A 6,773-nucleotide genomic window follows, 5' to 3' on the forward strand; every position below is an offset into this window, starting at 1 on the left:
TTTGGCTTATAATTGCTTATAATTAGTTGCTTTTCAATTACTATTATGCTTTTTCCTAATGCAATTTAAGTTAATATAAAAGTGCCAAAAATCTTGGCAAGGTAAGTCCTTGTTAATTTGATACAGATAATTTTAAAAGTGTCTACCAACTGGACTGGTCCTGTGTAAAATATATTATTTTTCCTTAGTGGCCCCCTCAGATGATTTACCATAGACCAGTCAGAGTGATTTTTTTAAACATAAATCCAACTTAACACTTTTTAATATTTTAATATTTAAATTTTAATATTTTAAAATTCTCCAGTGGTTTCCTGTAATACTTAACATTAGAATTAATTTTTTTAAAATATGTTTTTATTGATTTCAGATAGAGTAAGGGAGAAGGAGAGAGAGATAGAAACATCAATGATGAGAGAAAAATCATCCATGGGCCGTCTCCTATACTCCCCGACTGGGGATTGAGCCCAGAACCCGGGCATGTTCCCCAAACGGGAATCGAACTGTGACCTCCTTGTTCATGGGTCGATGCTCAACCACTGAGCAGCATTGGCTGGGCTGGTTTGTTCATTCTTATCACTGAGGTCTTAGGTTAAATGTCACCTCTTCTGAGAGGTCACCTCTAATACTAGGGCACAGGCTAAGCTACCATAATAAAGAGATCCCCAAATTTAGTAACTCAAAAAAGATTACAGTTTATTTCTCTCTCACATAACAGTCCAGAGGTAGGCAGGTGGTAAAGGGTAAACAGGCTGCTTGGCCCCATGAGATCATTCAGGGATCCAGGTTCCTTCTAGCCTGGTCCTATCATAGAGTGTAAATTTCATTCACATGATTAAAGCTGGCCCACATCTGTCTATATTCCAATCTGGAAAAAGGAGAAAAAGAGAAAGTGGAGAAAAACAATTTCCTTATGAAAATGAGATCAGTAAATTGTAACATTAATTCTGCTGAGTTAGTCATATGTTCACTTCCAGCTGCAAGGGAGGCTGGGAAATACGGTTGCTACCTGGGTAGCTAGTTGCCTGCTCAAAACTTGGGCAATTACTAAAAGAGGGAAAGGATGGGTGTGTGGGACAATCTGCAGGCCTGCCACACCTTTCTGTACCACCTAATCTGCAGTAGCTAGCTAGTTACTCCCTACCACATCATTCTGGTTTAATTCTCTGCATAATTCTTACTGTTCTCTTGTATTTACTTACTGTTGTCGGCTCCCTCTCACCATCAAATTAGACTTTAAGCTACATAAGTCTTGTTTTCTTTAAGTGTCCTCCTAATATTATTCTTTCAAACTAACCTTATCCTCCAACATTCCACAAGGGCATGAATACCAGGAGTCAGGATCATTGAGGATCTGTCATATTCACTGGGAACTCCAAAGGAATTTGTAATTAAGACCACACTACCATTTAATAGCTTCATTGTTGGTTTAATCTGTTAACTAAATTGACAATCCATGTCTTTTAGATATCCCATCTCAAACAAGGCACATAGGTAAGTTTTCATATACTTTTGGATTAAATTTTAAGTGACTGGTTGGTTTGCTGGAGCTGGCTTCTTCCTGTTTGCAAAACAGGAAACAAAAGTTTTCAGAACTTTTAGGAGCCAGTAGCATCACATTGATAGCTTGAAATTGGCCATGGTGGGAGTATTTACTTCATGGAAATTGGTGAACTCTACAAGCAAGGCTCTCCATACCTTCCAAGAAGCAGGTATTAAACATTTGCCAGTATACTGTAGAGAGCGCCTGGGAAGGCACATGAGCATTTCTTTAATTATTGTCAGCTGAATCCAGCCACGTCCTGAAAACACACCTTGCCAGAGACAGGAGTGTGTCAGCTTGACCTTCAGCCCAGGCACCAGGGGGTGGGTTTCGTTATCTAAATCCAGCCAAGCACCAGGAATGAATACGACTCGGGCCCACCCAAGAATGCACATAATCTCCTTTGTCTTGACCTTCAGTAAAACTTCCTGGTTTTTGCTGTATAAAATAAACACGCTGTATTGGCTCTGGGTCCCTGTCTCTCCATCAGAAGACAGTGGTCCCACCTGGCCCCAGCTTTTTCCTCCCATCTCTGTGTCTGTCTTCTTTCATTTTCTCAATCCCCAGCAGCCCCTACTCAGGAAGCGGACCGCTCTCTAGCCCTGCTGGACATGGAAAAGAGAAATATTTACAGTATACCACTGGTTGTCACAAACCTGTCACTTTGTGATGTTGAAAACATAGTTTTCTCTACTGTAAATGTGAGTTCTAACACCCAAGGCTGTTATAGGGCTTATCTCTATACATAAAAGGCTAATATGCTAAGTGTCCCTCTGACTGGTCATTATGATACATACTGACCACCAGGGGGCAGATGCTCAACACAGGAGCTGCTGAGCTGCAGTGACTTGGCAGCGGTGGTTCTCCGGTGAGGCACCCCGAAACCAGAGAGGAGGGAGCCGGATTCCTCGTGAGGCTGTGTGATTCCACCTTCGGCTGTGGGTTATGTTGTTGCTGGGGTACTGTTGGCCCTGAATCTGGTTTACTGCACACTTGCGTTTGCATTCCACACCCTGTATGACAGCCAACTTTGCAGCGTGCCCTCTCGGGCACTCTGGGATCCCTCGGGATGTCAGAGAGCCGGTTTCGGCCTGATTCCCGCAGGCCAGGCTGAAGGACCCCACCTGCTGGAGGGACCCCGCTCACTCTGCAGATGCCCTTCCAGCCAAGCCACGGCACCACCCCAGGTGTGCCAGGAAGGGAGGGGGAGAGGGAAGTTGGCTCCAGGGCGTGTCTGGCCTGTCTCATCCAGTCCCACCCCACAACCACCTTCTAATTAATTTCAATGTGCATGAATTAATTTCCTTCAATGTGTCACTAGTTGTGTTATATTGTAAAAGTGATTTGAAAACTATAAAACAGCAAATAAAAATAAGTTATGGTATTATTACTACAAAATGCAGAAACAAAAGTACTGAAGAAAGGAATAAAACTGAAATGCCTGTGAAGTTTTACATTAAATTATGAAACAAAAGTGCCCAGAAATAATGTCCTAAAAGCTGTTGACTTCTTTGGTGTGACTAATTCGAGGACATATGCCAAAGGTGAGAATGTAGTTTTATGTGGAAAAACCCCCCTTCTGTTCCCCAATGTATTTCAACTTACCAGACATAGGGGAAAGAAAAGTGATAGAAAAAGTGAAACTGATAAGAGAGAATAAAAAACTCAGGATATAACAAATTTAGTAAAATTGTTTCCTAGGATGAATTAAGTATTTAACAGCAGACATAAAGTTAGAAATAAGAAAAGATAGACAATGAACTTAATGAATGGAAATGGACAATGAGAGTTATAAACAATGTAGTTGACCAGTAGTGTCCTGGCAAGATACGCTAACATAATTTTCTTACTCATTTTCATTAGTAATTAAATATTCAGTAAGAAAAGAATTTGTAATGTGGTTCATGAACACAACTTCAGTTTTTAAATATTTATGCAGATGATAGCCTCTTTAAAGGATATTGTATTTTTTCTTTTGAGACTTTTCTGTTTTTAAGCTCCACTTCTGCATTTTCTTCTTCTATCATTCTCTCAACTTGTACTCATCCTGTCAGCTAAAGAATTAAAAATATAGCCCTGACCAGTTTGGTTCAGTGGATAGAGCATCGGCTGCGGACTCAAGGGTCCCAGGTTTGATTCCGGTTAAGGGCATGTACTTTGGTTGTGGGCACATCCCCAGTAGGGGGTGTGCAAGAGGCAGCTGATTGATGTTTCTCTCTCATCGATGTTTTGAATGTATGTTAAGATATAAAAGAAGTGTAAAAACATCACAAATTAAATTTTTTCTGGTATTTTTCTTCTAAACTGTATAATCATCTGTTAAAATTAAAGACAACAATTATATGAATTTTAATTAATAACTCAAGTTTATAATTATAAAGTTTTTATTTTTTTAAATACATTTTTATTGATTTTTTACAGAGAGAAAGGGAGAGGGAGAGAGAGTTAAAAACATCTATAAGAGAGAAACATCAATCAGCTGCCTCCTGCACACCCCCCACCTGGGATGTGTGCGCAACCAAGGTACATGCCCTTGACCGGAATCTTACCTGGGATCCTTGAGTCCTCAGGCCGACGCTCTATCCACTGAGCCAAACTGGTTAGGGCAATTATAAAGTTTTTAAATTTAATTTTTGAAAATTTAATGAAACCTATTAAATATATTCATGAAAATTAAACTAACTGCAATTCCAGTATAATATGTCCATTTTGCTACTAGAGTCTGCATCACACTTCATGTATGTTTTGTCTATACCTACATATACACAAATTTAAGAATAAAAGTTTCAATATTGCCTGGCTGGCATAGCTCAGTGGTTGAGCATCAACCTATGAACTAGGACAGTGGTCGGCAAACTGCGGCTTGCGAGCCACATGCGGCTCTTTGGCCCCTTGAGTGTGGCTCTTCCACAAAATACCACGGCCTGGGTGAGTCTATTTTGAAGAAGTGGCCTTAGAAGAAGTTTAAGTTTAAAAAATTTGGCTCTCAAAAGAAATTTCAGTTGTTGTGCTGTTGATATTTGGCTCTATTGACTAATGAGTTTGCCGACCACTGAACTAGGAGGTCATGGTTCGATGCCCCGTCATGGCACATTCCCGGGTTTTGGGCTCGATCCCCAGTACAGGGTGTGCAGGAAGCAGCCAATCAATGATTCTCTCTCATCATTGATGTTCTGATTTCTCTCTCCCTCTCTAAAATTAAAAAAAAAAAAGAATTACAAATGATTATTGTATCAGGATTTTGTAGACTCTTAAGAGATTTTAATATAATCTCCAATATATAATATCCATTTAATAACAACCACATATGCATACAAATACAACACAACTATTTCCTTAGTTGCCAAAGCTTCCCATACAATTCAAACATATCAAATGGCCTAATTAGTTCAAAACCTCTCTCTTGCAAGGAGGAAAAAAATTCTTGAGATGCTCCAGGGGCCCATTGGAACAACCCAAAGCCATTTCTGGGTTAAGAAGGTCTCCTGCCTGGCTGGTGTAGCTTAGTGGTTGAGTGACGACCCATGAACCTAAATGTCTGTGGTTCGATATCCGGTCAGGGCACATGGCAGGTTGTGGGCTCGATCCCCAGTGTGGGTCATGCAGGAGGCAGTCGATCAATGATTCTCTCTCATCATTGATGTTTCTGTCTCTGTCCCTCTCCCTGCCTCTCTGAAATAAATAAAAAATATATCTTTTTAAATTTTTTATTTTTTTATTTATTTTTTATTGTTTGAAGTATTACAAATAGTAGTACATATGTCTCCTTTTTTTTTTCCCCCATTGACCTCCCCCTGGCCTCCCCTACCCCCCAGTACATACCTTTACCTGCCCCCCCCCAAGTGTCTTGTATCCATTGGTTATGCTTATATGCATGCGTACAAGTCCTTCGGTTGATCTCTTACAGCGCCCCCCCCCCAACCTCCCCTACCTTCCCGCTGTAGCCTGACAGTCTGTTCAATGCTTCTTTGCCTCTGTATCTATTTTTCCCCATTTCTTTCCTTTAAAAAATCTTGCCTCTGCGACTAGAAATAAACATATAATAACAAAAAATGTTTGAGTCTCAATTTCAATGTCCAACAGTTCTGAGTCCCCGTTTCAATGTCAAACAGTTCCTTATGTGTACATGTTAGCAATGATATCTGGATGGTGGGCACATGGTGGCAATGCAGGTCCAACCCTCTCTGGTTTGGTCCTAGGCAAGTGCTGTGTCGCACAGCTGCTGACTGCTAGCGTGGCAAGGCGTCGTCAGCGTCTTCCATCTCTGGACTGTTTCTCCTCTTGTCTTCGTGGTTGGAGCAGACCTGTCCATTCCTCTCTGTTGCAGGAATCCACATGGTCTTGGAGTTGTTTTCTGGAAACATACAAACATATTCTCGACCAAAAGTTAATAAAGGAATCTTTTCTATATAATTGATTTGGGAATAAAAAATATTTTTTAAAAATAATATCTCATCTGTAGTAAAGTACAAAAATAATTTTTAACAGAGTGAACAAAATAAAACTTTTATTCTGCATTAGCTTATATTTGATAATTAAATTTATTTACTTAAGTAAATGCCAAACTTATTCAGCTTAATCATGTATGAAATCGCCTCAAGATTTTTCTTTATAGACTTCTACAACTTTCTTACTCCCTCTTAGTTTGTCCCTTCTTATTCATTCTGAAACAACCAACCTTATTTAGAAAAAACCCTGGTCTTCTAATTCCTTCAAAAAAAGTATTTCCATATTTTATATACTGTATATTTTTATTACTAAAAACATACAGTTTCTTCCCATCTTAATTAGAAATCTTAACTCTTAGAAACCTCAATTTCTAATGACAACTAAAAAGTAAGCAATTAGTATTCTTTAGAGTAATACATTTATGAAAACATTTAATAATTTCTCAAAATCTATTTCCTGCCCAGCGTGGTTCAGTGGTTGAGTGTCAACCTATGAACCAGGAATTCATGGTTCCATTCCCGGTCAGGGCACAGGCCTGGGTTGCAGACTCGATTCTCAGTGGGGGGTGTGCAAGAGGCAGCCAATCAATGATTCCCTCTCATCATTTATGTTTATCTCTCTCTCCTTCTCCCTTCCTCTCTGAAATCAATAAAAATTTATTAAAAATATATGTATATTTCCTCATAGCACCTTTTTTTAATGTGGCATAAGATATGTTTACTAATAGGCACAAGTATCTGTAGTTTCTCTACAATAAGTAGACAGTAGATAAACCTATGTTCAG

The sequence above is a fragment of the Plecotus auritus genome (genome assembly GCF_963455305.1).
Source record: "Plecotus auritus genome assembly, chromosome: 4".
In the NCBI taxonomy this organism is placed as follows: domain Eukaryota; kingdom Metazoa; phylum Chordata; class Mammalia; order Chiroptera; family Vespertilionidae; genus Plecotus; species Plecotus auritus.